The sequence below is a fragment of the Trachypithecus francoisi genome, unplaced genomic scaffold (genome assembly GCF_009764315.1).
Source record: "Trachypithecus francoisi isolate TF-2019V2 unplaced genomic scaffold, Tfra_2.0 Lachesis_group12, whole genome shotgun sequence".
In the NCBI taxonomy this organism is placed as follows: domain Eukaryota; kingdom Metazoa; phylum Chordata; class Mammalia; order Primates; family Cercopithecidae; genus Trachypithecus; species Trachypithecus francoisi.
This window is the reverse complement of record NW_022681457.1, coordinates 16812438-16830796: the sequence shown is the minus strand read 5'-3', so window position 1 is coordinate 16830796 and position 18359 is coordinate 16812438.

Below are 18359 nucleotides of genomic sequence, written 5' to 3'. Positions count from 1 at the left end.
ACCAGTCTCTTTGCTAAAATATAAGAAGAGTCACCTTTGCTCCAGTTCCCAAAAAGTTCCTCATCTCCATCTGAGAACACCTCAGCCTGGATTTTATTGTCCATATCACTATTGGCATTTTGGACAAAGCCACTCAACACGTCTCTAGGAAGTTCCAAACTTTCCCACATTTGCCTGTCTCCTTCTGAGCCCTTCAAACTGTCCCAATCTCTGCCTGTTACCCAGTTCCAAAGTTGATTCCACATTTTCAGGTATCTTTTCAACAATGCTCACTCTACTGATACCAATTTACTGTATTAGTCCATTTTCATGCTGCTGATAAAGACACAGCTGAGACTGGGAAGACAAAGAGGTTTAACTGGACTTACAGTTCCACATGGCTGGGGAGGCCTCAGAATCACAGCGGTAGGCAAAAGGCACTTCTTACATGGGTGGTGGCAAGAGAAAAATGAGGAAGATGCAAAAGTGGAAATCCCTGATAAAACCATCAGATCTCATGAAACTTATTCACTACCATGAGAACAGTATGGGGGAAACTGCCCCCATGATTCAAATTATCTCCCACCGGGTCCCTCTCACAACATGTGGGAATTATGGGAGTCCAATTCAACATGAGATCTGGCTGGGGACACAGAGCCAAACCATAGCACCTACTATTTATAAAACGTAACCCCCATTCAAAGAGCACTACCCCCCCCCACACACACACACACACACATGCTGTTTGACACTGATGATTATGACCCACAAAGAAGTGTCTGGGGGCTGGGCGCAGTGGCTCAAGCCTGTAATCCAAGCACTTTGGGAGGCCGAGACGGGCAGATCACGAGGTCAGGAGATTGAGACCATCCTGGCTAACACAGTGAAACCCCGTCTCTACCAAAAAAAAATACTAAAAACTAGCCGGGCGAGGTGGTGGGTGCCTGTAGTCCCAGCTACTCAGGAGGCTGAGGCAGGAGAATGGCGTAAACCCAGGAGGCGGAGCTTGCAGTGAGCTGAGATCTGGCCATTGCACTCCAGCCTGGGCGACAGAGCAAGACTCCGCCTCAAAAAAAAAAAAAAAAAAAGTCTTCTCCTTCATGGCCAAATGTACCCCTTCTATAATACAAGGAATATAAAATGCAAATGGCCCAGAAAATAATACTGCAATTTACCAAAGATGCAGGATGTCATGAAGTCAAGGAAAGTAACACAGAAGAACTGCATAAATCACAAGCAGAATCACCAATAAGTGATAATCTGGCAGAGTTAGATACATTTGGCAGATCACAGATGGCAGAATTAGACACATTAGCCATCGAAGAAAATCAAAAACGATAATGACATGATAGGTGCTTCAAAGGAAAATATTTCTAATATAAACAAAAAAAACTTAATAAGACTGTTATCATATTTACAAAATTACTCTGTTGTTGATCATGCTGCAAAGGCCAAAGGTAAAGAATACATTTTTGCTAGCATACAATGTATTGGGATAACTGTACTGAAGAAACAATTGATTTCATTCTTGGTTCATCATAAGCATTCACATATAATTGCAATGCAACTCAATTTTATTAAATAAACATGACAATTATTTGTTCCATTTTCAAAATAATTTCCCACCAAATCTTGGCCTTTTATGATTCTCTATGAAGCCATTGTCCTCATTTTAAGTTTATTCATCTTCAATAACACGTTTTGGGCATGAGGACCTCTTTTCCTTTTATATGGTCAAACAAAAAGATAACCAACTCCATTCATCATTGATGGATGAATAGGAACATGCCAATTTTGGGAAAGGAAAGAAGAACCTATCAACAAAGGAAACACCATATACAAAAGCAAAAATATATAAAAGTTTATTTGGTTTTAAAAGTGATTTTTAGCTCTTGGTGCAGGCAGAGGCTCTTTGAGAATTTGGTGAGAGATATAAATACTGTCTTCCAAAGAAACACATATAGGTGCAAGCACACAAAAATTTACCTACAACTTCAGGGTGTTCATGAACATTCAAAGTCTAATCATGACCTTCAGATTGAGAACCACAGGTTAGGAGTCAGCCTGTATTCTGGTATGACTATGGAAAAGACTGTGCTCATTCAAGATGTTCAGAAAGTATCACATATTCATTTAAAAAGCATGTATTTCACATCACACTGTGCCAGGCATTGTTCTAGACTGTAGCTGACTGATTGTATTAGTGGCCCCAAAGAATAGATTTCCTATATCTACCAGTGGCTTGGTAACTTTGCAGTCTTTTCCATTCTGGCTCTGGGCTTGGCCATGTCACTTGCCCTGTCCAGTGAGACAGTAGCAAACTTGACATAAGTAGAAGCTTGAGAAAACACTTACACATTTCCACTTCCCCTCTTGGACATCTCGCCATCCTCCTGCCCCTCACATACACACACCAGACAGTCTGGGATAACTTGTTGGGGGCTGAGAAACCACATACAGCAAGTTGAGTCTTCCCATCACAGTCATCCTAAGCCAGCCAGCACCTAGCCAGCCTTCCAACTGATGTGATACATGGTAGAGACATGAGCTAGCCCAGCCAAAATCAGTCGAGTCTGGCCCAGATTAATAGATCATGCTTATTTAGAGGTTCATAAGAAATCATTAATGGTTGTTGTTTTAAGCCACTAAGTATTTGAGGATAGTTTGTGATACAGCAATAGCTAACTGACACATAAGCAATGTGGATACAGCAGTGAAAAAACAGACAATACTCTTGTATTCATGGAGCTTACATTCCAGCAAAGAGTAAAGAGAAATGAAGGTGGAGAAAGGTAAAGCAAGACCAATTTTTGAAGGCCAGAAAGGCATTACAGAAGATCTTGGTCACATTTCAAGAGATAATGAGTAGCAACTGAGAGTTTTTTAAACAGCAAAGTGATATAAGTAGATTTTCATTCTAAAAAGATATTTTGGTAGCTGTGGAGAGGAGCAAGAATTGCAATGCACTGACCAATTAGAAATGTGCTCTGATAGAACCAGTGAGAAAATAAGGAAGCCTAAACCATGGAATTGGCAATGAAGATGGAGAGAAAAGGAGTAGCTTGAGAAATATTTAGGAGGTAATGTTAAAAGAAGTTGCCAGTCATTTTTATTTGAAAAATGAAGAGAAAAGCAGAGTTGTATATGACAACAAATTACTTCTTCATTTATTTAATGAATATTTACTGAGGGTCCACTATATGTCAAGCACACTGAGCAGGTATTAGGGATTTATTGGTAAGTGAAACTGGCCAGGAACCCTGTCTTCTGAAGTGTGGTAGTGAAGATCATTGACCAAATAAACACTTAGATAAACACACACTTACAAAGTAGGACAAGTGGCATGAAATAGAATAATAAGAAAGTTCCAATTTACAACTGGGCAGGAGCACTTAGAGAAAGTCTCTCTGGAGACATTAAATTTAAACTAAAGCCTAGTGAATGAAAAGAAATTAACCAGACAAAGAGTCAGAGAACAAGTACATCAGACAAAAACAAACAAATAAAAAAATCCTGTTTGATGACCTTGGGGCAGGAAAGGCTTTTGAAGATGTAAATGAAAAAGTAAGAAAATGAGTAAAAGGAAGAGTGGCACAATATGAATGAGAGAGAGTAGCAGAGACCAACATAGGCAGGGCCTGTGATTCATGATAGGAATCTAGAATCAAAACCCAAAGTGCAGTAAGCAGTGACAAAAGGCAGGAGCAACAGGTCTGGAAGCAAATGCTGAGCTCATTGTGGGAGGGACTACTAGGTTAAGGTGCCTGGAGAAATGTATGTGGACATGCCCAGATGGCATTAGAAAGGGAGGTCTGAAGGTAGTCAGAGAGGTCTGACCCAAAGACAGTGGTTTGGCAATTATTAGTTTGGAGGACACAGCTAAAACCAGATTTACGTTTGCAATCCCCCAAAGAGGATATGTAGATGTGAAGAGAAACCCACAAGCGGAAACTCTTGAAAAACTGAGAAAGAGACTGTAGCCTTCCCAGATGACTCAGGCTGGAATATTGTTACCAGGTCTCCAAGCAATTACAGGAGGAAATTGGGAATGGAAATGAGAAGTCCAAGAGGACACTCTTATGGCAATGGAATATGTATTTCTATTCCTCTCCATGTCAAAACGTTATTATTGTTAATGAATTTGACTTGTCACATGTTGTGAATTTGGTAATAAAATAAAAACTCTAACTTGATCTTTAAGAAAAAATTTTGAACTGGTCAAAATAGTCTTTTCTCCTCGGAAATGTTTTTTTAAGTCTTGGTATTGGCCTCAGTGTAAGGCCAGCCACTGTTAAATACTTTCATATGGAACTATACCCTCTCCCTACTTCAACCCTAACTAAGATCTCAAATTTGAAGCTGCAGAGTTTGACTAAGAATAGAAATGAAATAAACGTCAGGTGGCCCAGATTCTAATTATTGTCCTCAACACCATTGGTAGGTGTTGAGACCTGAGCTAAATCATGTCTATCTGTACCTCAGTTTTGTCCCCTATGAAATTAGATAAACGGACTTGAGTATGCCTCACATCTCTTACAGAGTTCTATCAAAAAGGCAGGCCAGTAAGCCACTCTCAATGAACTTCTGTCATGTCCCAAACCTACACTTATGTCATCTCATTTGATACATGCAGCCTACTATGAGGTATAAGTATTGTTGTTGCCAGTGTAGAGATGGGAAGACTAAAGGTCAAAAAAGTCAGTGTTCTGGATATGAACTGGTAGTTAAACTAAATAAAATGTTGAAGTAAAGAGATACACACAACCCTCAAAACGTTGTGGCATTATAACTCCATCACTGAGCTTTGTAGGGTGCTAGGCAGAATGTAAGCACTCTGACATAAGGTCTCAGTCACAAGTACACATCTCTTCAGTAGAAGCAATGAAAGCAGACAAAGACTATATGTAAACAAACATGGCCATGTTCCAATAAAAATCATAGGCACTGAAAAAAAAAAGGCAGTGTACTAGTCTGTTCTCACACTGCTGTGAAGAAAAACCCAAGACTGAGTAATTTATAAAGGAAAGAGGTTTAATTGACTCACACAGTTCCACATTGCTGGGGAGGCCTCAGGAAACTCACAATCATGGTGGAAGGCCAATAAGAAGTAGAACCATCTTCACTGGGTGGTAGGGGAAATGCCAGATGCTTATAAAACCATCAGAGCTCATGAGACTCACTAACCATCATGAGAGAAGCATGGGGGAACCACTCCCATGATCCAGTTACCTCCATCTGGTCCTGCCCTTTACACATGGGGATTACGGGGATTAAGATTCAAGATGAGATTTGGGTGGGGTCACAGCCAAATCATATCAGGCAGTGTTATAGTAGAAAGAATTTGGGTTTTTGTGTCAGATAAGCCTGGGTTTTCGTAGGTTCTAATACTTACTGTGCCAGTCATCAGTGTTTCGCCTCTCAGTGACACATTCATCCTTCAACTGCCCAGTCTTGTGAGGCTACAGCTGGACCCTATGAACATTTCTCCTTCACCAGCTGGTATTATATTATGCTTTGTCAGTAGAGGGCACTAGAGGCCCACTACAAGGGACTTTTCTTCCTGTTCCACATGTTTGCCTGCTTGCTCCTTGTCAGTAGCAACCGGCTTGTAAAGGACATCCAGTTATGCTCATAGCTTAGCATGTTTCACTGACATCCCAGAGGGCAGCTTCCCAGCAAATTTCAGCAGCACTTCCAGGAGTGGCTCCCCAGAAAGTCTTGTCACACCCCCAGAGGACAAATCCCTGGAGAGTTTTCTCAGCACCCCAGAGTCTGGTTTCCCACTGTGGCACCTCAACAAAACTCTCTATCCTCCAGTGGGCTATAGCCACACCCCTCCAACGAGGTCTGAATCCCAGCGTTGAGGAGAGGGTGTTATCTTCCAGATGTGTTCCTTCCTTGGGTACCCTGCCTCAGCCCTAGGGGTAGTACTGCTCCCTAAATCCTCTATTCCTGCATTATTTCAAGTAACCCTTACCCCTCAGTAGTTAATCTTACTTGTTGCTAGTTAGCAGCTCTTTATATTAAACTTTCCCTACTCCAATGAGTGTGCATTTTCTATCTTCTGACTGGACCCTGACTGATACACTTAGAGAAATTCACTTAACCTCTCTAAGCTTCAACTCCTTCTGCAAGATGAAAATAATAATACCAAATTATTGCCAAATTACCAGAAAAAAATTAGAGCTGCTGTAATATATAGCACTTAGAATGGTGTTAATGACAAGTATGAAATAGTGGAAGCTTTTTGTGATTATTATTGTTATTCTTAATTTATTCAAGTCACATAGCTAGTAAATGTTGGAGATGGGATTGAATTGGAATTTAAAGGAATGTAAAGATGACTTTCTTGCCACAGTTAAATGTTAACACCTCCATCTCCTTAAAAACATGAGTCCTTTGAAGGTAGTGAGAGCTTAGGACTGCTTGTTCCACCCCTGCCTCTGCCACCACAGTGCTAGGCCTTCACACACAATGACCTCGGGCCATCGCTCACACTCCCCAGAGGTGGTATTAAATCTGGCGGCTTCCACTCCAGGTTGCTCTGGGCCACAACTAAGGCCTGTGACCTTGGACAAGGCATGTCCCCTCTCTGAGATGTTTTGTAGAACAGAGATAATAAGAGTGGCTATCTCACAGAGGTGGAGTAGCAGAGACAGTATGAAACATTAAGCTGCAGCCGCCCTCCACAGAGATCCCTGAACTGAGCAGGGGCTGGGGCAGGAGTGAGAGCTCAGTCCCGACACTCTGGCCTCAGGACAGCAGCTCAGGTTCAGATTTCTTAAGGAAAATGATTTACACCTAAACACATTCCAAAAGTGTCTCTGGATGAATTGGCTCTTGGTCAAATTATAAAAAAGCACTTTATCCCTTCTGGATGAATTGGCTCTTGGTCAAATTATAAAAAAGCACTTTATCCCTTGCTAAGTATGTCACATAGAGTGACTTATCTACTCATCATCATAACCCTAGCCTACCCCTATGAATAATATGCATATAACACCATATATCTATGTAGGTTTTTTGGGTTTTTTTTTAGTTAAAGCAAACTTTCACATCTTTAATTTCCTTTATCTTCACCATGAGTCTAGGTGAACACTTTTATTATCTCCAATTACAGCTGTGTAAACAAGCCTAGAGAAGGAAAGTGACTTGCTAGTGGCAAGGAGAATTAGTGACAGAACCAGAGAACCCAGGTCTCAATCCTGGGCACCAGTGCTTTTTCAACTACAGGACTCAGCTGCAGAGACAAACACGGAATAAAATCGAACAATATGGAAAACCTCAAGTACAAGAATTGCTGCCATGCCAGGCACGGTGCCTCATGCCTGTAATCCCAGTGCTTTGGGAGGCCAAGGTGGGCTGATCATCTGAGGTCAGGAGTTCGAGACCAGCCTGGTCAACATGGTGAAACCCTGTCTCTACTAAAAATACAAAAATTAGCCGGGCGTGGTGGCACATGCCTGTAATCCCAACTACTCAGGAGGTTGAAGCAGGAGAATTGGTTGAACCCTGGAGGCAGAAGTTGTAGTAAGCTGCGATCACACCATTGCACTCCAGCCTGTGTGGAGCTACTCCACCTCTGTGAGATAGCCACTCTTATTATCTCTGTTCTACAAAACATCTCAGAGAGGGGACATGCCTTGTCCAAGGTCACAGAGCTGGACTTAGTTGTGGGCCAGAGCAACCTGGAGTGGAAGCCGCCAGATTTAATACCACCTCTGGGGAGTGTCTTGCAACAGAGCAAGACTCCATCTCCAGAAAAAAAAAAACAATCAACTACAGGACTCTTCTCCCTGCTGCTGACCTCCCCACCCTCTTCCCACAGATTCCTGCTCCACCCCACCCTCGCTACTGCCCCTTCCTCTGCCTCTGCTGCCTACTATAAACCTTCCCCACCTCCTCCTCCAGACTCTGTGCTCTCAGTTAGGGGATCTTGGTTTGAGGGTATGCTCTGCACCAACCAGCTGCATAATCTTGGAGAATCACTTCTGCTCCCTGACTCTTAGTAGTTTCATCTGTGAACAAGGAGGGGGATGGTACTACGTAATTCCTAAGGGCCCTCCTAACAGTGAGTAGTCTGAGTAGAAAACAGCTGATAAACTCATTTATAGCAAGGTGTGACTGATTGCTGAGTAGGCTTGCTCCGTCATCTCATCAAAGAGAAGTTGCATTAAACAGGGTATTATTTAGCCAAAAGAATGACTCTGTTGTTAGAGAATGAAAGATACCTTGAGTTACCTAGCTGTAGTGTTTGGGACAATTTAGGAGTGGGAGACTAATGAAACTTTTTAGGTCTATCATATAAGCATCCTTCAAGCCCCAGAGAGATCATGTCCCAGCCATACTTAAACTCCCTGCAGGTTATAGCATAAAATCCCTTGCCTGCTCCAACCCCTTCTTCCAGATCTATCCGCTGCTGCTTGCCCTTGTGTTTCCCCTCAAGCCAAAAGGAGCCCCCCATTATTGCTCAAACATGGCTCTTTCCAACTCTTCTTCTCTGCCACATACCAACCTCATCTGGAGCCAAATTCCCTTTCCCTCCCTCCACCAACAAATCCCAATCACTCAGGAGAACCCACTCATATACCCCATTTTCCTGAACTCTCCTTCAACCTACTTTTCTAAGTGGACATTTCTCCCTCTCCTCCAACCCCTTGCAATGCTCACGTTGCACCTCTGATGACTCTGATGGCATTAGCACATGTGATCACCATCACTAGGGAGCAGGCCCCTTGAGGGCAGAGACTGCGTGTCTTAAAGTTGCTACAGAAAGTACACCTTGTAGATTCCCAGTAAGTGCCAGGTGAATTGGATGAAGGAACTAATTGCCAGTGAGTGTTTGGAAGAGGCAATATGAAGAGTCATGTGCCCTTAGAAGTAGTTTGGAGCCACCTCCCCCAGCCTCTTTAGGCCATTTAAAGGCCACGGAAATACACCACCAGCTGCCCTTCAGGAGGCCCAGCCGAGGATGCCGATGTGACCGCCACGGCTGCTGCCCCTCTACACCTTCTACCCCATGTGCACTGAGGCAAACCTTCCCCGGACAAGCACCCAGCCAATGACAGGCACGGTGAGGGTGCTGGTGCCCACCCACTCCTACCAGATGTGGGCCTCCAGCCGTGGGCTTCTTGGCTTGAGAACTATGACAGCAGCCTGGCCAAGACTACCCTGAGGTGTGCTGCAGTCTGAGACTTTCCTGCCCAACCCTCCTTCCTTCCCCTGTGCTTTCCCAGGTAACAGATCCGCAACAAGACTGCTGGCTTGCCCTGCCAACTCCTGCTCTCTCCCCTTTCACCTTCATAAGCATTCCCCGAATACATCTCTTGAACAAGTAATCCTTCTTGGCATGTGCTTCTCAGAGAACCTGAACTAGCATTTCCTCTTTGCTGGAGATGAGTTCACACGTGATCAGCAAATGAGACCGATGTCCTTCATTTCTCCCTGCCCAGGAGACACTGGGAGGACCAGCATCTGGAGACTGGATCCCCAGATCCCCTGCTCTATTCTCTCAGACCTCTTCAGCTCTCTGCACCTCCTTCATGCTGATGTCGGCCTATTTGCCACTCCGGGGCACTCTGCCCCCCTCATTTGACCCTCCAGCCACCTCCCTCCCAGCCTCCAACACAACACCACTTCCTGGCACTGACCTCATCTTCCTCCCATGGCTCCTGCATCAGGCTGGGCCATGCCTCCTCAGACACAGCTCTAGGGCCTCTCCCACAAGTGGCCTGCTTGAGAGGCAGCCTCCACCACCCATACATCCTCCACAGTGGTGGTGGGGTCCCTGGTGGGCACAGCTTATGTCTCCTAAGGCAGAGCCAGGGTGGCCCCGTTGAGGCCCTATCTGAGGGACCTTCACAGAAATCCCTGCCTAAAACAATGACAGTGACCAGGGTGGGAGACACCTGCAGGTCTTATGCACCAAATCCAGGAGAGGCACAGATGTGTCACAACTGGAGCAGGGACTAGGGAGCTCAGACCCAGAGGAAAGGATTCAGAATGAGTACACTTGGATGAAACAGGAGAGGATGGGTTCCCGAAAGATTACCTCGGGTGCACCTAGGACTGCTGTGGGGTCAGCTGAGTGTCTCAGGATGAGGCTAGCCTGCCTCCAAGGGCAGATGGAAGGGATAAGCCATCACTGTGCCCACCCAGGCCTTGGCCACCCTAGTCAAACAGCCTGGGAGGGCATGCAGCTGCCCAGGGTTCCTCCAGCAAAGCCCAAGATGGGCCTTCCTCTGCCTTGTTTGCCCCGTTCGCTACCCCCATTTCCTGTCTTCCCTTTGTTCCTTGCCACAAGTTTCTCTCTGACTCCTCCCAGATACTGTAGAGGGCTGGACACTGACCCCCACAACTCTGCCACCAGCCATATAAGTGCTGCTGTGCCCCTTCCAGCTGATTATCACCCACTGCCATCCCACCAGATGACTCTGGATGGCACCACATCTATGCACTGAACCACTGCCCCCAGAGACCTCCGTCCTGTCCACCCACACAGCCACTCCATGGTACCAGCCAGGGCCTCCTCCTTTTCACTGGTCCAAGCCCCTGAGGCCCCTGTGAAGCTCAAGGTCAAGTCCGTGACCAGAGGCTAATGACTTTTGCCTTTGGACCTCAGGATCCCACCTTACATTGAGGAAGTAGGTCCTCTCCAGATCATCCCTCACAGCCTGCCCAATTTGGTAATCCCATAAGAATTTGATCCCACAATCCCATAAGCACTTGGTTCTCAGTATCTCTTGTGCAAACACCGTATCTGTTTTCCCTTCCTTGTTCTGTGGAACGGGCCACTAGGCCAGGCCACAGCTGTCTCCCAGCATCCGTTGCTACCCAATCTCTTTGTGAAGGGACTTCCTGTGCAGGAATAAAGAGAACTCCCCACTCCCCAACCCGCTCTGTTCCATATTCCAGCCACTGGGACGGTGACCTCCCCACTCAGATCCATAGAAGGGGAGACAAAATAAATCCTTTGCAGACCCCAACACGTACTGATGGCCACACATCTGCTGCACCCCCACTGTTCGCTCTCACACGGGGAAAACACACGGACTCCCTCACACACATCCTCACACTCACTACCCAGCACATCCAATCGCTTCCTGTCTTAAAAACACTGAGTTTATCATCGCTCTACAAGTTTCTAATACGTACAAACTCTTACACAAGCCCTCCCAATCCTCCTGCTCACATTCCTTCTCTCTCTCTCTCTCTCATACACACACACACACACACACACACAGAGGAATCACTCCTTTCTGCATGGAGAAGAAGCACTGAACCCAGGCTTTGACCCTAGCTTCTCTCCCAGCACCTCCCGAGTGAAAAGGTGCTCTGCTCAGGACCTGGCTGCCCAAAGCCCCTGTCTCTGCTCTTCCACACACCCAACCAGCCTTCAAGGCCTCTCCTTCTCATTGCAAGGCCCAAAGTGAGCTACAGACAAAATCATGAAGTCAGCAAAAAATGTTTTCTAAGTACTGAATAATGCTCTCAGGTGACGGAGGACATGCGAATGACTGTGAGCTCTTGGACTTGAGCAGAGCTGACTACAAGAGGCTCCAAAGGAGAGGGAGTGGATGGAGAAGAAGCTGAGCCTGAAAAATGGCACTCACCCCCTCAGGCACAGGAAGGGGGCTGGGAGCATTTGTAAGTACGTCATTTCTGCACCCCACAACACACAGCTATCCTTCCATACCAAGGGGCCATTTATTTCGCCAGTTTCCTCATCCTAAAACAGTAACTAACATTGATGAGTACTTATTCTGAGCCAGGGAACTGTGATAAATGCTAGCCACACATTAACTTCGCTTAAATTTCCTAACAACCTTACAAGGTAAACATTATTATGATCACTGTTTTTACAGGTGAAAAACAAAACTAAGGGTTAAGAGAATTTCAAGTAACTTGCCCAAGGTCACCCAGCAGGTGAGGAAAGAGGTTATATACAATCTGTGTGGGCCCCCCCCAAGCCTGCCAGTGATAGAAATGCCTGCCTCCAACACCTCCCTATCCTCACTTTTAAACTCAGACAGAACCAAATTCAAATCCTGACCACACCATTGACTGTGACTCCAGGTAAGCTACTCAATCTCACTAGCCTCCATTTCCCTACTTGTGAAATGAGAATACAAGGACCTGTTTGGCAGAGTTATTCTAAGGACTACTGAGCGTTCACCTAAAGCACTTAACACATTGCCTAGCCCACAATAGGTCCTCAACAAATGTCTCATCTCTGTCTTCCTATAAAATTACGGCAGTATCTTCAAAGACCAAAGTAAGCCTTACCAAAGTAAAAGTCCAAGTCCAGGATTCCAGATTTGGAAAAGGCCAGGAGTGAAGCTTTTTCAAACGTAGTTTTTAGTATAAATAAAAAATAATGTTCTCCTTCCTACCACGGGGGTTAGCCATATGGAACTCATTTCCCTGACTGGCGGTGCGGGCTGAAGCCATGAGCAGGTTCAACTCAAGCTGTGATTGTTTGATGGATGACAGAGCTAGAAGGGGGTATTATAGATAAGTAACAACACCTCCTGTTTGTCCTGCACTTTACAGTTTGCAAAAGCTTGCCCACCCATTATCTCGTTTGATCCTCACAACCACCCTCAGAGGTGGGCAGTGTGGTCAAGGATATCAAGAATGAGGTCATCTCCATTTGACAGATGAAGAAACAGAGGCCCAAAGAGAGAGCATGCTGCACCCATAGTGATGGCCAAGCCTCAAAGAAAACTAGGCCAGCTGACAGTGGCCCAAGGACCCTTTCCAGAAGGACAGAGGGGACCTCCTGCTAATAACAGCAGTAACTAAGACTCATTTGCCAGCAGGGCCAGGACAACAGCAAAATGAGAAAGACACACAAAACACAAAAGTTTTTTTTGTTTGTTTGTTTTTTCAGACAGAGTTTCTCTCTTGTTGCCCAGGCTGGAGTGCAGTGGTGTGATCTTGGCTCACTGCAACCTCCATCTCCTGGATTCAAGCGATTTTCTTGCCCCTCCCAAGCAGCTGGGGGTACAAGCGTGCATCACCACACCCAGCTAATTTTGTATTTTTAGTAGAGATGGTGTTTCACCATGTTGGCCAGGCTCAAACTCCTGACCTCAGGTGATTCCCCCCACCTCAGCCTCCCAAAGTGCTGGGATTACAGGCGTGAGCCACTGCATCCAACCCAGAGCACAAAATTTAGTGAGGCAAGCAAGCACAGGGTGAGTGTCTCCACAGATTTTTGCACCCTAGACCCCTTACCCTAGTCCCAGCCCTGCTTACCAAGCTCTGTTCTAAACACTTTATACATCTTAGCTTATTTAGTCCTCATAACAAACCATAAAGCAGATACCATATCATCACCTCCTATAGACATGGACAACAAAGACACTCCTTTGCAGACGTGGGAAAGAGAGGGGTGATGTAGATTGCTCAAGGTCTTATAAGAAGATTTCACACTCATGCACTAAACTATTCTACCTACCCCTCCACACTGCCACTGACCATGGCTACAGTCGCTAAGGCTCACCATCATGGCCTTTCCAAGAAAGGTCGACGAGTAAAACTGCAGAAGAAAAGAACTGACATTCAATATGTCCCTGAAATATATACAGTTAACTCTTGTTTGTTATTTGCAGTAGTTATCTTCTGTAAAGTTGCTGTGAACACAGAATTTGTGAATGCTGAACCATTGTTCCTAGGGAAAGTGCAGAGTTAGGTTCCTTCAACCTCCGGTTGTTGCATTATCATCAAGTAATCAGTACATAACTTTGTTTCATGTGTTTCTGTTTAAACACACCTTATTAAACAAATACTGTTGATGCATTTAACATTGAACTCACATCCAACAGCACTGCAAATTATACACAAACAAAGCTTATGTAACACACATTCTCTCCAGAAGGCATATTACAGACTTCTTGCTGTTAGAAACACTAGACAGTACTTTAGTATTACTCTTGAGGCCATCATAAACAGCAACATCGCCAACAAAAAAAGCACAAAAATGCAAACAACATAGCACTAAACAGATCACGAAAAGGCAGGAAATTGCCTTGTTCAACCTCAGATGGAAACATGCATCAAGTAACTCAAATTTATCACCACTGTGTACGTGTCCACAGATGGCTGCAGAAACACCAGGAGCATTGTTTGGGGGTTACAAATAAATTTTAGTAAGTAGGCAAATTTGCAAATAGGAAATCTATGAATAATGAGGATCTGTAGATATGTATATACACACAATCGTTATACCCACTTTATAGAGAAGGACACAGAGGTTCAGAGAGGCCCACTAACCTGCTCACTGCAGTATAGCTCCTAAATGGCAGGATTTGAACCCAGGGTCATTCCTCCCAGATTTCCCTCCTTCAAAGAGGAGTATGTTGGATCTTTTCCATCATTCCCGGTCCTCCTTTTGTGAACCCCAAAGAGCTCAGTGTAGTGTCACATAGGATTTGAAAGAATCAGAAGACTCAGGTTTGAGAGCCAGCCTGACCCTGTTTTCCCATCAATGGAGATAATAGCTCCTGCCTCACATGAGGGTTGTCAGGATTCTAATGAACCTGCAAGTGCTTGAAGTGTGAGTTACTGACTTTACTTCCCCTGCAAACAGGCCTTTCCCATTAAAGCTAATGCTTCCATTCTGGTGCTATCCCACTGAGCAGACTGGGATAGATCCAGGCCCTCCCCCAGCTGGAGCTGAGAGCCCTTTCCTGGCAGGCCTGGGGCTATGAGAGGAACCTGTGAGCACACTCCGGAAAAGGATGCTCGTGCTTTCTCCAGTGGACAGTAATCCCTCACAGACCCTTGCCTTCCTCCAGAGCCAAAACACAGCCCAAGGTTTATTTTTAGAAACACAATTTTTTCTCCCTTTTCTTTTTCCTTCCAGGGTCTGATAGCACAAAATGGCCCCCGTAAGAGGCCCCCTGTGCAAGCTGAGCATGTGGAACTGTGGAAAGATTTCACACTTTGAAGTTAGACAGCACTGTGTCCAAACGCCAATGCTGCTAATAAGTGCATAACCCTCACTCACCTGCTTGGACCCTCGGTTTTCTTATCGCAAAACGCATTGAGTAAAATAGTACCTGCCTATTGAAGGATTGATTGAAGAATTAAATAAGTCAAGGTCCTTTGCACTTTGCTACTCCAAGCATGTCCTGGAACCAGCAGCATAGGCATCACCCTTTAGAAATGCAGAAACTCGGCCGGGCGCGGTGGCTCAAGCCTGTAATCCCAGCACTTTGGGAGGCCGAGACCATCCTGGCTAACACGGTGAAACCCCGTCTCTACTAAAAATACAAAAAAACTAGCCGGGCGAGGTGGCGGGCGCCTGTAGTCCCAGCTACTCGGGAGGCTGAGGCAGGAGAATGGCGTAAACCCGGGAGGCGGAGCTTGCAGTGAGCTGAGATCTGGCCACTGTACTCCAGTCCGGGAGACAGAGCGAGACTCCGCCTCAAAAAAAAAAAAAGAAATGCAGAAACTCAGGCCCGCCCCAGACCTACTGAATCAGAATCTGTTTTTTAACAAGACCCCAGGTATGTATTAGAGTGTGGGCAGCATTGCCCTGGCACCCTGCCCAGCAGGCAATAGGTGTCAAATAAATACTATTATTGTTATTATGTGGGTCCAATCCTCAAGCTGTTTACAGATAACTAATACGAGCGCAGAGATCATTAATACAGGGCGAGGGGCATTATGGGAAGGTAAGCAAATTGGGCGTAGAGATGGGAGAATGATTGCAACATTTGGCGACCCAGCTAAAGCATTTGACCTCAACTTTGCTTATTGTTTTTGTTTGGTTTTGCTTTAATAATGTTCCTCCTTTTTTAATAAGTGTTTAACCTTTATTCTACACTAACTGTGTTCTAAGCTCTGTTCTGGGCCCTGTAGAGAGAAAGCTGAATGAAGCCATGTTTCCTTTACTCAAGTAGTTTACTGTCTAAACAGAGACACATAAACCAATAATCTCAAAAAAAAATTTTTTTTTTTTGAGACAAATTCTCGCTCTGTCACCCAGGCTGGAGCGCAGTGGCACAATCTCGGCTCACTGCAGCCTCAGCCTCCTGGGCTCAAGCGATTCTTCTCTGAGTAGCTGGTATTACAGGCATCTGCCACCATGCCCAGCTAATTTATTTATTTTTAGTAGAGACAGGGTTTCACCATGTTGGCCAGGCTGGTCTTGAACTCCTGACCTAGTGATCCACCTGCCTCGGCCTCCCAAAGTGCTGGGATTACAGCATGCGCCACCGCGCCCGGTGAAAATTTTTTATTTAAAAAGTGTTATGATGCAGAGATGGAAGCCAACAGGCCATGGAATAATGAATGGCTGGGGAGCTCAGAGGACAAGATTGCCCCTAGGCCCTCCATCCCAGGGCAGACAAAGATGCTTTGAACATTTTGCTATTTCCTAACATGCCTTCTTTTTCTTCTCTCTCCTCTTTCTCTCCCCACCTCCCCCCACCTCTCTCTTTCTCTCTCCCTCTCTGTCTCTCTCTCTCTCTCTCTCTTTCTCAGTGTTTTCACATAGTTGGGTCATATTATATAAATCTGCACATTGCCTTTTTGGCTAACATGATTACATAAGTATTGCCCTATATGTAACTGGGATGGTGAACAAATAGGACTCATGGGATGTGGTGTTTTTATTTTTGTCTCATAATAGCCTCTAAAATACATTGGAAAAAATTGTTCCTCCTCTGCCTCTAGATGAAAACCATGACAGTTCTCATGAATCTTCTGTTCACACGTATGTGATTTAAAAAAAAAAAAAAAAAAAAGCCCTACCTTCTTTTTAAATCAAAGATGTAGTCTCAATTCAACTATTAAAAGTCCCATGGAATAATCAGAGCCCCAATTTTCATTCAAAGGGTCAGCTACTTCCCCTCCCCATAGCTAGGAGTCTGCTGCAAGCCAGAAGTTTTCTTTGCAGGGGAGTAGGTTGAGAAAAGGTATGGTGCTTCTTCCCTCCTTCTCCACTTGATACTTCCACACTTCCTCACTCTTCTTACTAATTGTGCCTCTTCCTCTTCGCTCCCAGGGATGGGGAGAGAGGAAAGAGAGGTAAAGTGAGAGAGGCAGGGAAGTTCTTAATGGACTGGTACTGTCATAAGACAGCTTTATCACACTCTCAGTTCAGCTGTGTTTAAAGCTCATTCTGTGAACCTAGTCTCCTGGCTTCTCTAAGCCCCACACCTGCAGTTCCCTTGATGCACTGCTCCTGCAGCCCCAAGGAACCCAGAAACTCACCTCTCACCTCTTTCTACAGAGTCTGTTTCTCCCTCTACCACTCACACTAGCTCCCTCTCACACATGGCCCATGCTCAGTCCATGGGAAACACTCGGGCATTCTTTGTTCCAACAAACTCTGAGAATGTAGTTATTTTATAACGGAGGCAAAGAGTCAGTAGCTATCAGACACCAAGGTAAATTGTAAGGCAGAACACCCTGGAGGTCTCCATGGTTATAATTTTAATGAGTAGGTGTATGTGTGCCTCCCAAAATGTATTCTCTTTTTCTTCCATGGTTACGGTACCCAAATGTTTAGTTGGGAACATTGTTGTAATTATGTTTTACCACTGAAATATAAACAAAGTGTTGTATGTGGAATTCTAAGATATCCCCTTAAAGTGACAGCATACATACATCATCCTGTTGCTTGAAATGTGGATGTGATGGATGGCTGGTGCTCCAGCACCCATCCTGAGCCATGAAGACTGAGCCTCACTCTAAGGATGGGGAGTGGAAAGCTGGAAAGAGGCTGACTACTGAGTCATCTCACCAAGTGTGGACTGCCTCCCTCCAGACTTCACTTATTCAGAGAAATAAGTTTCAATCTGGCTTAAAACACTATTTTAGGTATTTCTTAGCTAAGCCTAATCCTAACAGACTATGTAATAGTCCATTATATGGCTATTGTTTACTAGATCATAATTCTAATGTTATTCTTTAAGATGGTTTCCAATTTTTACTATTAGGAGTGCAGTGGTGAGATCTCAGCTCACTGCAACCTCCACTTCCTGGATTCAAGCAATTCTCCTGCCTCATCCTCCCAAGTAGCTGGGTTACAGGCACCTGCCACCATGCCTGGCTAATTTTTTTGTATTTTTAATAGAGACGAGGTCCTGCCATGTTGGCGAGACTGGTTTTGAACTCCTAACCTCAAGTGATCCTCCTGCCTCGGCCTCCCAAAGTGCTAGGATTATAGGCACGAGCCAATGTGTCCAGCCCCTGGTTATTTTCTAAGGTGGAAAATAAAGATCTTCATATAGATATAGCTTCATGTTGCTTTCCTAAATTTATGCTCTTTTATGTTTCCAGATGCAGCAGGGTGTAGGTCCCATCGTTCACATTTTTAACCTGCACCCAGACTTTAGAACACAACCCACTGTATTTGTCAGCTT